This window comes from Budorcas taxicolor, chromosome 12 (assembly GCF_023091745.1).
Source record: "Budorcas taxicolor isolate Tak-1 chromosome 12, Takin1.1, whole genome shotgun sequence".
Taxonomy (NCBI): Eukaryota; Metazoa; Chordata; class Mammalia; order Artiodactyla; family Bovidae; genus Budorcas; species Budorcas taxicolor.
Genome location: NC_068921.1, coordinates 11,491,327 through 11,506,379, shown reverse-complemented (window position 1 = coordinate 11,506,379; position 15,053 = coordinate 11,491,327). Strand labels below are relative to the sequence as shown.

General features: G+C 40.0%; 1 pseudogene; it reads right to left on the bottom strand.

Annotated features, from left to right (window-relative positions):
* Positions 1-13,567: 13,567 nt before the first annotated feature.
* On the bottom strand, positions 13,568-13,690 carry LOC128057913 (uncharacterized; annotated as a pseudogene).
* Positions 13,691-15,053: the final 1,363 nt, after the last annotated feature.

Below are 15,053 nucleotides of genomic sequence, written 5' to 3'. Positions count from 1 at the left end.
CGATCCCTGGGTCAGGAAGATCCCTTGGAGGAGGGCACGGCAACCCGCTTCAGTATTCTTGCCTGGAGAATCCCATGGACAGAGGAGCCTGGCGGGCTGCAGTCCATGGGTCTCAATGAGTCGGATGCGACTGGGTAGGCACGCACGTGGCCTTTTAATGTGGTAAAATGTACTTAAAGGGTGGATTTAAGGGGATTGTGAAGGGTAACTGAGCAGAGGTGAATTTCACCTTTATAGTTGAAATCCTAGAAGTGGATGTCTTCGCCCAGGGAGAGTCTGGAGTGAGAAGAGGCTTTTCCGCCGAGCCCTCGGGGCCCCGGTGTTCAGTCGTGAGGTGGAGGAGGTGGGCCGAGAAGACAGGAGAAGGAGCGCGTGTTGGTCTCGCAGGTTCCAAAAGCATTCCTTGGGTTTAGCCCAGTGTGGTCTTCGACTTTAGTTAGGGCAGGTTTAGTGGCTCAGTAGGGGCAGGGTTAGGCTAGACAGACTGGAATGAGCGGGAAGTGAAGTGGAGTTAGGCAAATCCCTGAGGAAGGCTGGCAGTGAAGGGCCCTGAGAAGCAATGTTAGAAGGGATTGAGGTGTATGTGGCACTTGGGGTGTCAAATAATGGAGTTTTTTTTTTTTTTTTAAGAAAGCTTGAATTAAAATAAAAATTTTCTTTACATCTGTGAAATACTTGAGAAGTATATCACACTCCTTGCTGATTCTCTGAATAGAATCTACTGAGTACAAATGTGATCTCACTGACTTAATCTGGGTACAGAGTTGTGGGACTGTGTTTACACAGGTGCAGTCAGGTTTGCCTGCTGAGGTACAAAGGTCTGTTTGTCACTATACTAATTTCTGATCATCTGGGCAATAAAAACCAGAGAATCTTGGGTTCCCTTCTGAGCTCCTAGTTTGAATCTTAGGTGTAGGACTCAGAAGTGTATGTGTTGTATATGTGATGTTTGTGTCTTTGGATAATTCTCATACATGTGTTCTGTGGACTGGCTTTGGAGAACTGTGGTCCCAGGAATGTTCTATTGATACTTTGATGTGTTCTGAATGCTTTTTTAAAAAAAATTTTTATTTTACTTTTAATTAGATGATAATTACCTTACCTTACAATATTGTGATCAGTAATTACTTTATAGCGTTGTGCTGGTTTCTCCCAGACATCAACATGAATCAGCCATAGGTATACACATGTTCCCTCCCCCTGGAGCCTCCCTCCCACCTCCCTGCCCATTGCACCCTGCTAGGTTGTCACCGAGCATCGGTTTTGGGTTCCTTGCATCATACAGGAATGCCCACTGTCTATTTTTACATATGCTACTTATATGTTTCAGTGCTGCTCTCTCAAATCATCCCACCCTCTCCTCCCCCCACTGCACCCGAAAGTCTGTCTTTTATCTTTGTGTCCCCTTTGCTGCCCTGCAAATTGGATCATCAGTACCTTCTTTCTAGATTCCGTATAGATGTGTTAATATATGATGTTTGTCTTTTTCTTTCTGACTCACTTCACTTTGTGTAATAGGCTTTGGGTTCATCTTCCTCATGGAAACTGACTCAAATGTGTTTCTTTGTACAGCTGAGTAAGATTCCATAGTGTTTGTGTACCGTGTCTTCATCCATTCATCTGTTGATGGACATCTAGGTTGCTTCCGTGTCCTGGCTGTTGTCAGTAGTGCTGCAGTGAATATTGGGGTACATGTGTCTTTTTCAGTTATGGTGTCCTCAGGGTGTGAGCCCAGTAGTGGGATTGCTGGGTCATATGGTAGTTTTATTCTTAGTTTTTAAAGGAATCTCCATACTGTTTTCCATAGTGGTTGTATCAGTTTGTATTCCCACCAACAGTGCAAGAGGGTTCCCTTTGCTCCACGCCCTCTCCAGGATTTATTGTCTGTAGACTTTTTGATGATGGCCATTCTGACAGGTGTGAGACGATATTGTGGTTTTGATTTGTATTTCTCTAATAATGAGCAATGTCGAGCATCTTTTCATGTGTTTATTAGCCATCTGTACGTCTTCTTTTGGGAAATGTCTGTTTAGGTCTTCTGCCCACTCTTTGATTAGGTTGTTTGAGCTGCTTGTATATTTTGGAGATTAATCCTTTGTCATTTGTCTCATTTGCTATTATTTTCTCTCACTGAATGCTTTTGAATAGCTCTATCATGAGGATTAAACGAGATATTTATGTTAAGCTTCCCAGGTGGCGCTAGTGATGAAGAACCCATCTGCCAGTGTAGAAGCCTTAAGAGGTGCAGGTTCAATCCCTGGATTGGAAAGATGCCCCTGGAGGAGGGCATGGCAACCCACACCAGTATTCTTGAGTGGAAAATGCGCATGACTGAAGCGACTTAACACAGCACATGTCAAGCCCTCAGCAAGGAAAGATTTTTATAATTTTGTCCACCTGTGTGATTGGGGTAGTGGTAAAGGTTTTCTGCTCATCTGTTTTTTAGGATGAAACTAGCTTGATCTTTTTCCCTGACTGTAAGGGAGATACTTGTTTAGCGCGTGCACTTCTCCAGCCACTTTGCGTGCTTTTCCTCTCCCCGCTGCTCTCTGAGGGCCATGGCGCTTCCTCTCGTCGCTTTCTCCTACAGCTGCCTCTGCTGATGATATTCTGCCCCAGCCTCCTGCTTTTACATGCCTGCCTCCTTATCGTTAGGTCTCAGAGCAGCTGTCACATTTTCTGAGAGGCCTTTCCTTATCTAAGGTTTTCTTGGTCACCACCCTTTATGTTGCTTTGTTGCTTTCCTTCATATGTGGGCAGGGACTGTGTCAGAATTGTTTACTTGATTCCATAGGTAAACTATGTCTTGAGTCTACAGAAGAGTGCTCAGCACATGGAAGCTACTTAAATACCGAATAGCACAGACAAATAGTGCAAATCATAAGAATTTTACCAACTAGCATATGTACTGTATTTAGTTGATCATTACTTTGGATACTGAAATGTGGACCTTGTATGTATAAGTATTGATTGTGCAGTGATACACACTGTTTTCTAACTTGTGTGTTTCACTTACATGTATAGTGGAGATTTTTTCAGTCAGTTCAGTTTAGTCGTGTCCAACTCTTTGCAATCCCGTGGACTGCACCTGGAGTGCAGGCCTCCCTGTCCATCACCAACTCCCACAGCTTACTCAAACTAATGTCCGTCGAGTCGGTGATGCCATCCAACCATCTCATCCTCTGTCAACCCCTTCTCCTCTTGCCTTCAATCTTTCCCAGCATCAGGGTCTTTTCCAGTGAGTCAGCTCTTTGCATCAGGTGGCCAAAGTATTGGAGTTTCAGCTTCAGCAACAGTCCTTCCAGTGAATATCCAGGACTGATCTCCTTTAGGATGGACTGGTTGGATCTCTTTGCAGGTCAAGGGACTTTCAAGAGTCTTCTCTAACACCACAGTTCAAAAGCATCAATTTTTCAGTGCTCAGCTTTCTTAATAGTCCAACTGGAAGAACCGTAGCTTTGACTAGATGGACCTTTGTTGGCAAAGTAATGTCTCTGCTTTTTAATATACTGTCTAGGTTGGTCATAGCTTTTCTTCTAAGGAGCAAGGGAGATTTTTTTATTGGTGTATTATTTTATATTGGTAATCATTCTTTAACAGTTCCATAATACAGTATGCTCCATATAGTGAAATATGATTTCTGTAACACCTAATTTCTCTAACAGTTTATTTCCAGTTTTTTACTGTTTTGAACAATGGTACTGAATTTCTCTAATCTTTGCATACCTTGTTTGTTAGAATAAATTACTGGGACTGAAAAAATACATAAAGTCCTTTTGGTTGTGAAATTGCCTTCTGGAGTTATATTTTTGTACACCGATGAATGTGTGAGACCATTTATTTCTCCTATACTTTCTCTATTCATTTTACTCTTTGCTAATAGGTGAAAAATGCTATTGTTTCTCTGCTCTGAGGTTGTGAGAATGAACATCTTTAAACATCTTCTGTTGTGTTTGGCCGTATTCCGTGAAGTGCCTCTTCATGCCCAATGTCCATTTTTCTATTAGAGTGTTTGGGTCAATCAATAATAGTTGTTTCTTTCCTCATTTTATTATAAAAGTTTTTAAACATGTAGCAAAGCTGAAGTTTTTTAATGAGCACCCATATACTCACTTTTTAGATTTTAGCATTAACTTTTTATATTTGTTTTACCACACTTTTATCCTTCTATCTAAAGTGAATTGCAGACATTAGTGCATTTCCATCTAAATACTTTAGCATCCTTATCACTGACTATAGTTTCAATATTTGTTTACTTTTTTCCTTGTGAGGTACAATTTGCATTAAGTTAAATGCACGAATCTTTTTTAGTTTAAACATTTTATTTTAATTTAAAACAGAATTGGATGTTCCTTGGTCAACCTTTGAAGAGACAAGGCTGTTTTCTTTGAGAATAAGCCCATTGTTGCAGTTCCGTGTTGTATTGTTTTTCTTACACACCCACATTATATAGACTAAGATTTCTAGTTGGCTTTTTGAATGGAGCAGCAACTTTATTTTTTGTAAAGCATTTGTTGAGTTTCAACACATTAATTTGCCAGGGTAAGCCAAACCTTAGACTGATTTTTTTTGCTTATTTTTTGTTTTTAAAATGTTGTCATATTTTCCGCCTAGTTTATCCTTTGCCTTACCTTTGGTTATGGTGCTTTTAGAGTTTTAGATAGTCAAATGCCATTCTTTTCCTTATCTTTTTTTTTTTCCCGCCCTTTGTATCATATAGAAAGATGTGGCACTAGTGGTAAAGAACTCGCCTCCTAAAACAGGAAACACAGAGGACGTCGGTTTGATCCCTGGGTCAAGAAGATCCCCTGGAGGAGGATGTGCAACTGACTCCAGTATTCTTGCCTGGAGAATCCCACAGACAGAGGAGCCTGGTGGGCTTTGGCCCATAGGGTCACAAAGAGTCAGACATGATTAAAGTGACTTAGCATGTCTTCACTGGATAGTATATAAATACTTATATTTTCTTTTGCTCCTTTTTAAATTGGAATAATATGGTATAGGCTCTTTTTAGAAAAATGATTATCAGTGGTTTGAAATTATTAGCTAATACTGTCTAATGAACACCCTTCCCCTCTGTGGGTTTTTCCCTCCAGACAAAACCGAATTTAATGTTTCTGTTGATGCTATTTTTATTATAACCTAAATTTGTATATAGTATCATATCTTTAAAAAAAATTTATTTTATTAAGGTATAGTTTATTTACAATGTTGTGTTAATTTCTGCTGTTCAGTAAAGTGACTCAGTGATACTCATACATACATTATTTTTCATATTCTTTTCCATTATGGTTTATCCCAGGATATAGAATATAGTTTCCTGTGCTATACAGTAGGACCTTGTTTATCTCTTCTGTATAGAACAGCTTGCATCAGATATCTCTTTCAAAATATTGTATTCTATTTAATCTATTTATTACTATACTTAGCTACTTGAGATAACCTAGTATCTGTATTAAGTACATGTCTTCTTGCTGTGCTAGGGATTGGATCCGAAACCCCTGCATTGCAGGCGGATTCCTTACCACTGAGCCACCAGGGAGGCCCTGTAAACAGTTAGTGAAGACTTTAGTGATGACTTATTTTTTTGTGAAAACAGGAGCTATAGGAGGGTTTTGAAACAGGAGAGTAATATGATCTGGATGTATCTTTTTAAATGGATTACTTCTGATTGCTGCTTTGAGAGTAGATTGTAGAGAAAATCAGAAATAATCCATTTAAAAAGATACCACTTGGACTACAGCGGTGCAGGTAAAAGATGACGGTAACGGTGAAGTTCAGTGGTGATAGGGTTCTAGGTTGAAAACTGAACTAATAGTATTTCCTTTCAGATTCGATGTAGGTCTACGACAGTCAAGAAAGAGCCAAGGTTTTTGGTGAGAGCAGCTAGAAGTGTTAAGTAGCCACCAAGAGGACTGGAGAAAAGTGGGTACAGTACATTTTGGAGGGGTGGTCAGGAATTCAGGTTTGGACATGCTAAATTTGTCCATCAGACATGGAATGGAGTTGTCAGCTTGGGCAGAACAGTCTGTGTGGTACAGGAACGAGACCTGAAAATAGGAATTTGAGAACATTAAGATACTAGCATCATATGTCCAAGAAATACTTCATAAAATGATACATCTGAAATACTCATAAAACTTTCCAGTTCCATTTATTCCAGCGGTGTGGTTTCAGGTGTGAAAGAGGAGTAGCAGGGCAGCTTGCTATAGCTAAAGTGTGTCCTTTGTGCTGATATTAAATCAGTGCACAAAGGCATCAACTGTTCATCCGAATGGTGTTGTGGAACACGAATAAAGCCTGCAGTCTAAATATTTTATTTGAATATTCCTTTTACTAAAACGTTTACTAACTTATTTATAATTTGAGAAGTTTGTTGACAGGAGGCTGTGTAAGTAAAAGCCTGAAAGAAACAGAAGACCCAGAAGTTGAAAGAAAGGGCCACATTTGGCTAATTGGTCCAGATCTGTTGGGCGTCTCCTCCTTTGTTCTCTGTCTCTAATTTTATTTGTCAACTGTTAATATAATGAGGTATTCAGGTGTAAGCATGGGGACTCATCTGGAAATTGTTCTGTGTTAACAAACACAGAGCTTTACTACTGTGGGCTTGTCCATTAAATGGGGCTGTCAGAGCCAGCTTAACCAACTTATTCATACGAATTGGACTGTTCAGGAAAGGGAGAAAGGGGCCTTGCTGTTTGTGTCATTTCGACTTGCAGAAAGGACCTGAAAATGGCATGGATTGTGTGGAAGGGAAAAAGCAGATTTATCACTGAACCAGTGTTTACTTGAACCTTCGAATGTTTTCTTTCAACAAATATTTATTAAATACTGTTGTGAGTCAGGAATGCTATTTAGCTGAAATAAGTAACCAGTGAGACATGTAAATAAATGGTTAAAAACAAAAACAGTGTCTTCACCAGAAATTCCAGTGGCGTAGATGGGAGGAATTTTAAAGGAAATCAATTCACCTTGAGGTCCCCCAAACCTAGAGTGCTTCGTGTATTGTAACCTTGCATAAATTTCTGTATGAATGGGTAAGCAATGTGATTTGTTGATCACTTACAAAATACTATGGGAGCATAAGGAGGAAGTGACCAGTTCTTCCTTCTAGTGGTGGAGGAGAGAGGGGTTTTGCAAGAGATTTCCTGGGTGGAGAAGGCCAGCAAATGTGAGGTGAGAAAACATGACATGATCTGAATTAATAAGTTCAGCAAAGCTGAATTATAGGGTGAACATTGGGAGGTGGCCTAGTCACAGATGAGGTTGTAATATGGTAGACCAAAGTCAAAATGCAGAAATATCTTGTATTGGAACTTATTCTGTGGGTGTTGGTAGACCATTGAATTTTTATATTTTTAAAAATAAGAATATTAGGAGGTAGAATTTATGAGAAATTCCTTAAGAAGGACTTTTTTTTTTTTTTTTCCCCTGCTGCACCTTGCAGTCTGTGGGATCTTAGTTCCCTAACTAGGTATTGAACCTGGGTCCCAGCAAAAGCACCATGTCCTGACTGCTGGCATTGGGGAATTTCTGGAAAGAACTCCATTATTCAATTAGGAAATCAAATGTTGATAGAACTTTTAGTTATAAATATATACCCTGAAGGTTGGCACAACTAGTAAGTCATATAATTTATGGTAGAATCTATTTTCTCTCATTCAGAGAACATGTATGCTCTTAGTGTGGGTATGACCTATACTAGGTAATCACTAGGTAATCACTACTTTACCTACGCTGAAGTAATCAAAATATGCAGGATGGCATTGATTTGTTTTTGAAAGAGAAATGTATTTTTGCTTTATGAAATTATTGCAAGTGTTTTTCTTAAAGATTCGGCATTTAACTTATTTTGAAATGATTTTAGGCTCGTGGAAGAATAGCAGTAAAAGTACAGAGAGTTCCTGTGTGTTTTTTATCCATCCTACACTACTGTTAACACCTTACACAGTGACAATAAACGATCAAAATTTAAAAATTAGCATTGGTGACAGTGCCATTAATTAAATGTAGACCTCGGTACGATTTTGATAGTTTTTCCGCTAATGTCCTTTTTCTGTCCTAAGATCCACCCAGGATACACACGTTGCATTTAGTTGTCATGGTATCCTTTCAAATCTATGATGGTTCCTTGTCCTTTTTGACCATGACACCTTGAAGAGTACTGGTCAGATATTTTGTAGACTGCCCCTCAATTTGATTTTGATATTTTCTAATGACTATGGACTGGAGTAGAGTTTTTGGAGTGTTGGAATTAAAAGTAATTTTTGTTTCATTTTCTAACTTAGGAAGTAAAATTGGTATTTTTTTGCTGAACAATTCTGTGAACTTTAATGCAAGTGTAAATTTGTGTAGGCACCACCACAATCAGGTTACAGAACAGCTCCATCACCCTCAGAACTCCCTCATGCTCGGTTACTGTGGTCAGTCACCCTCCTCCAGTCCATCCCCTTCAGCCACTGATCTGTTCTCCATCGTTATAGATTTGTCTCTCCAAGAATGTCATATGAATGGAGTCTTATAGCATGTAACCTTCTGACACTGGCTGGTGCTTTCACTCAACATAGTGCTTGTAAGTGTCATCCAAATTGTATCTATCCACAGTTCATTTCATTTTATTGCTTAGTATGGATGTACTATTAGTATGTGTGTGGTTCTCCTTTTTTGATAGGTATTTTAGAATACATTATGTGTCCTGGCACCGTAATAAGCAGTTTAAGTCATTTTTTTTGTGGATTTATGTGGTTAGTTGCTTTTTATCTCTGTTTTGACCAGCAGTGTAATTAAGAGAAATTGAAGTTCTTGTTTCTTTAACATATCCTAAAATGCCCCTACTTTTCTGTTTATATTTGGCTTTTCTTTTTATTAAAGAGCAAAAATAATAACAAGGTAATCTTTTTCATGTTGCTGGGTTTTAATCTTCAGGGCTAAGCACTGTATGTGTGGTTCAGGCCTATAGCAAAAGGTCAAACCAAATAAGTCGTCGGTCCACAAACAGTGATGAATTTATAGAGTCCATTTATTTGTAAGAAAGCCATAATACTTTTTATTAATCTCTTTGTAAGTAGAACCTTTAATTTGTTTTATAGATAAATAGTAAATATCAAATAAAAATAGACATAGTCTAAATCAGGCTAGTTAAAATAAGAGGCTTGACCTCTGTCATACTGTCTTAAATTTACTAATGGCAAAAGATAGTTGTCAGGGCCTTCCTTGGTGGTCCACTGGTTAAGAATCTGCCTTCCAATGATGGGACACGGGTTTGTTCCCTGGCGGGGAAACTAAGATCCTACGTGCTGCAGGGCAACTAAGCCTGTGGGCCGCAACAAAGATCCCACACCTGAGACCCAAATTTAATTAATTAGTTAATTTTTTGAAAAGATAGTTGTCTTTTTTTAAGAGCATGGAATTTTGGCATATTTTAAGATGAACTGTTTTGGACTTGTGTTAGAAGACTATTTACTTAAATATCCTACTACCATAAGATAAAAAAATGTTTCTAGAATATTAGTATAGATTTGGCTTCCCTTGTGGCTCAGCTGGTAAAGAATCTGCCTGCAATGTAGGAAATCTGGGTTCGATCCCTGGGTTGGGAAGATCCCTTGGAGAAGGGAAAGACTCTCTACTCCAGTATTCTGGCCATAGAATTCCATGGACTGTATAGTCCATGGGGTTGCAACAGACACGACTGAGAGACTTTCACTTAAAAAAAAAAACACACAACCTTTTATTAATAAAGTCTAATAAGTGAAATTGAATTTTTGGAGGACTTTATAAAGTTTCCAGGTTGTTCTGAATATCTGATAGTTTTGTGTATTACTTTCAGTAAGCTATGTAAAAATTTGATGAGGAAACTTCTCTTTTAAATGTAGCCTTAATGTGATTTTTGTTTTCAGTTCCCCAAACACTATTTAGAGGACTTGGAGAGGCTGTGGAACAATAAAATGTCAGAACTAAAATAGATCTTCAAAATTATCAGATCTCTAGATTCTCCCCGTATTTTACAAAAAACGGAAACTGAAATCCCATGGTGGTGTGAAGTAACTTGCTGTTCACAGTCACAGTTGGTTGTAGAAGCTGTATGATACAGTCCTGCCCTCAAGTGGGTAACTGGTTTATAAATGGAGACACAGAGTTGTACAAACTTAACTGCAATACAAAATGGAATGTTCTAGGCAATGGGAGAAGCACTGCCTTTCTTAAACAGCGGTGTCCTCTCACCCCTAAAATCTTTTCTTGACCTGTTCACAACAAAATTATTTTGCCTTTAGTTTCTCACCTCTCATTCTTTGCTAAACTGTCTCTCATCTGATTTTTTTTTTTTTAACCTCTATCACACCATGAAAATTCTTTCAAAATCAGCAGTCGTGTCTGTGTTGCTAAATCAGCTGTCGTTTTCCTCTCAGATCTCATTGTGTTTGATCTTTTGTCAGCCTTCGGCACAGTTTCTTCCTCCTGGAAATACTGCTCCTCAGATAGCAGGGTAATACCACATTTGCCTTATTTTCCTGCTGTGTTGCTGCGTACTCCTTTTCAAAAAGCCTTCTCTGCTAGTTCCACCTCGTCTTCCCTACTTCTAAAAAGTACAGTGTCCCAGAGTCTGTCATTGTTTCCTTTTATATCTGTACCTTTCATATCATATATGTTAATGACTCCCAAATTTGTATACCTAACCCAGACCTCTACCCCAGGCTCCAGGACTATATTCAGCTCCATGACAGTATACTCGTTTTGACATTTTTACTTGGATAGCTGATAAGCTTCTCAAACTCTATGTGTTTCATAACTCGTGATCTCCTCCTACCCCAAATCGTTGCCATCTGTGTTCACCTTTTTGTGTTCAGTAACTCCTGATACTCCCTTACTCCAAACCTATCAGTTTTGGCAGCTGCAGTCTTCCAGTTGCCAAAAATTGAGTTTTGAAGCCTTCCGCCTCCTCCACCCCCAACAACCCACTTTCGTCCATTAAAAAATCTTATTGGATATTCCTTAGAAACATAGCCATAATTTAGTCATATCTTCCTCCTCTGCCTCCTCTAAGTCATTGTCATCTTCTCTGCTATTGCATAAGCTTCTCTTTCTTCCATCCCTGGTTGTTTGCAGTCTTTTTTCAACACAGCAGTCAAGTCTTATGACTCAGCTACTCAAAACTGTCCAGCTAGAGTCTAAACAGTGAGGCTTTCCCTTAGTTTCTAGTAGTCTTCCTCCTCCTATTATTTCTCTTCGTTATTTTCTCTTCGGGAACCACACTGGCCTTCTTGGTTTCCTAAAACTTACCAGGCCAGCTCCCTGTTTGTCTTTGCATGGGCTTTTTTTCTGCCTGGAATGTTCTTCCTTAGGTATGGGTTGAGGTCTCTACTTAGAAGTAATCTGGCAAAGGGAAATTTTTCCTCACTAGCTGTCTAAACTGTCATATTCTTCTCATTGCTGTTTTATTTTGTTCTAATTTGTCCTTATCACTAACATACTATACATTTTATTTGTGTCTTTTCTTTGTAATCACCATACTGTGTATTTAGCTCATAACATTTCTCTCTTCCTAGCTAGAATGTAAGTACCATGTGAGTGGAAATCATTTATCACCTAGGTGTCTTTCTTTACTGCTGTATAAAACGGGCCTGGAGCTCAGTGAATATTTGCTAATGAATGAGTGCCTAAGAGTACCTCACCTCTGTTACTAACTTGACGTTGGTCAAGTCACTTCTTTCTGTAGCCCTGCTTTGTGTATGTGTGTGCTCAGTCATGTCCAGCTCTTTGTGACCCCACAGACCTCCTTTCCCTATTTTTAAATGAGACTGGATTGTATCGGTATTACAGGTTTTCTTAACACACCAAAGACAAATGCAGTAGTAAGGTTCCTTGAAGACTTTTATAAGAATTCAGCTACTTAACAGGAAAGTTTAAAAACCACTGGACTGAAAAGAGGATCTCTCAAGTTCTCTTTCAGCCTCGTGGTCAGTTCTTGTAATAATAATTGTAAGTGGAGCAACACGGGGGAACCGTCATGCAGAGAAGGCATTTGAACTGAGACTGTGAAGGATGGATGAGTAGGCAGAGATAAGGGAAAGGGTAGGAAGTAAGGCAAGTGCTTTCCAAGCTCAGAGAAGGCAAACGAACAGGAATGGAACAATCCAAAAGGTTCCAGTAAGCCTGGAGTGTGTGTGTGTGAGTGAAGGGGGAGGGGGAGGCCAGAGGGAGGAAGGACAGAGAGAAAAAGAGCCCCACGAGAGACAGTGGGGAGGTGGAGAAAGGGGAAGACCGGGCCGGAAACAGGTGATTGAAGTCCCAGTGTGAGAACTTTGAACACCGCGATAGGTGGTCCAGCTTTCTGCCTGTGGGGAATCAAAGTTGGTTTTTCAGCCATGAGTGATCATCACGCCACTCACAGAGTTGTTCTTTAGGAAGATTTCTCTGACAATAGTGAAAGGTGAATTGAAAGTAGACAGTTGGTGGTAGAGAAAGGGACAGTTAGGATGTTGCTGAGATGTTATTTTCCCGTGATGTTACTTTTACCTGAAGAGGAGCACAGGAGGAACTGGAGTCACACTCTAATCTCAGATTGAAAAATAGAAGATTTCCCCTCCACAACATCTGGAGATTGCTGAGCAGTAAGGTGGCCGTCCTTCGGAGTGGCTGCCGGGTGAAGAGCGCTGACTGCGTTGGGTCTAGGGCTGCAGAGCAGCAGAGCCGTGGCTCTCAGAAGCCTGGGCTCCGCCCATACCGCTGGTTCTGCTCCTGGGAGTAGGCATGCGTCTTCACAGACTAGGTAATCTGGAGGAGCATCCCTGGTTACAGTCCACTGAGGGAGAAGATACATTGCCTGTAATACTGAATTTTAGATTGTAAGAGATACAATTTCATATGATATGAAACTTGAGATTGCAGTTGGCCTGTTACTTGGAAGCATCAAAAAGAATATAATTGTACAGTTAAATCTTGGTTATTTTTGACAGGAAAGGAAAATCTAACACCCAAAGCAGTGCCTACAGGAGAATCTGGTAACATAGTTACATGAATTCAGCTGTATCGAATCATGGATCAAAGTGTCTCCTGATGGGTGAGGGATAAGGTAGAGGTGGTGTGTGTGGTTGGGATAGTATTCATGTCTCTGAGTTTCTGCTATGTGTTGGACCTTGTCCTTTTCTTTTTTTGACAGAAAAGTAGGATTTATTCGTGGGCATGAGTAAGGAGGGGACAGCACCAAGGCTCTCATGACTACAGGGCCCACCATTTGTCCAGAGGGCCTCGATTAGGGATGTATTTGACTCCACAGCCGTCCGGGATGAGCCACGTTTCTGCCACCATGTCTTCAAATGCATTGACATTAAACTTAGTAAATCCCCACTTCTCGGAGACATGTGTCTTCCGGTGGCCAGGGAGCTTGGACTTGGCGCAGCAGAGGGCCTCAATCATATGCTCTTTATTCTGCTTAGTGAGGATGGACCTTATGGCTTGACCAATGTAGACCCTGGCCCCTGTGCCCTGGGGCTTTCCAAAGCACCACATATATCCCTATCTGGAGCATAGATTGGGAACACCATGCCAGTCAGGAATGTCCAGTGAAAAGGACTGTCCCCAGGGTCCCTTAGGGCGACCTGCACTTGTGTACACACTGAGGAGGGTTCTGTGTGTGGCCACGGCACACTAGATCCCCATGGGGAGCAAACATAGTCCACTTAATTGGCTGCAAATGGACCCTGTCTTAGTGGTAGGAATGTAGTAATGAGCAAAGCCAGACGCAGCTGTGGTCCTTTCGCCTTCACTGTGCCTGTGAAAACACACAGACACTTGACCAGAAGAACATTCTTGTGGATGAGTCCTGGTAATCTGTGCAGAAATGGGGAGGGGGCCTTGGTTTAACAAATCTAGCGATAGACAATGGAGAATTAACTATGTTTTACATTGAAGCTCGTGTTTGGGAATGCTCTGGGAGTTGGTGATGGACAGGGAGGCCCGGCGTGCTGCAATTCATGGGGTTGCAAAGAGTCGGACATGACTGAGTGACTGAACTGAACTGAACTGAACACGTTGCTCAGAACCTAGCATTACCCTTTGAGAGGTGTTAGCATCAACAAGACTAATGCTGTCCCCCCAAAAGATTGGTCTAACACTGAATCTCAGCCTTTAAATTTTTATTTTTAGATAAAAACAGTAGGGGAGAGTGATTTTAGTCATTTGTCATTTTAATGGTTTGATCTTCTTCCATCTCTGAATGCAAGCATGTTAGCTGCTCACCCAGCAAGATTCAAATCATACCTTTTTTTTTTTTTTTTAAAGGCCAGGTTTCCTAGATATGAAACTTAAGACTGTTCTGTATTTTTATATACTCGAAGTTTTCAAATTTGAGGTCAAGGAGAAGAGGTAAAAATAAAAAGGAAGAAGAGAGTGCTTGCTTACACAGTAAATTCTTTTCATGAGTTCCATCTTAAAGAAATAAACAGTGTCTTAACTTTAGTTGGCATTTAATACATTCATTTAGTTGAAATCTTTCTCAGCTAATAGTTCAAATATGAATGTTGGCAATTCCCCCAGATGTGACAACTCTATATTAAGATATATACTGACTTTGATATATATATCTAATTTTAGAAATAAACATACGCACAGTATATACAGGTACATTGTATTTCCATCACAAATCTGAGATGCCACATTTTATTTACATAGAAATTTAGAGATCTAAAGTTTGTCTTCCTGAAGTATTTGATACTGGTGGCTTCTACTGTGAAGCATAGTGATAGCAACTCATATTTATGAAGTGTTTACTAAGCACCTGCTACTGTATTAATCACTGTAGTACCCATGAACTGGATTTCTTTTTAAAGTCCGGTTTATTGATGTGTAGTTTATAACACTCTATAGTTGGCCCTTCTTAGTTATGTAGTTCTGTGATTTTTGACAGGTACAGGTCTTATAACCAATACCGCAACCAACCATTCGAGATCTTTCCATCACCCCAAACAGTTCCCTTGTTCTTCTGTGTAGTCAACCCACTCCCCTCATTCCCAACCCCTGGTAACCATGGATAGGATTTCTTCTGTCTGTATTGCTTT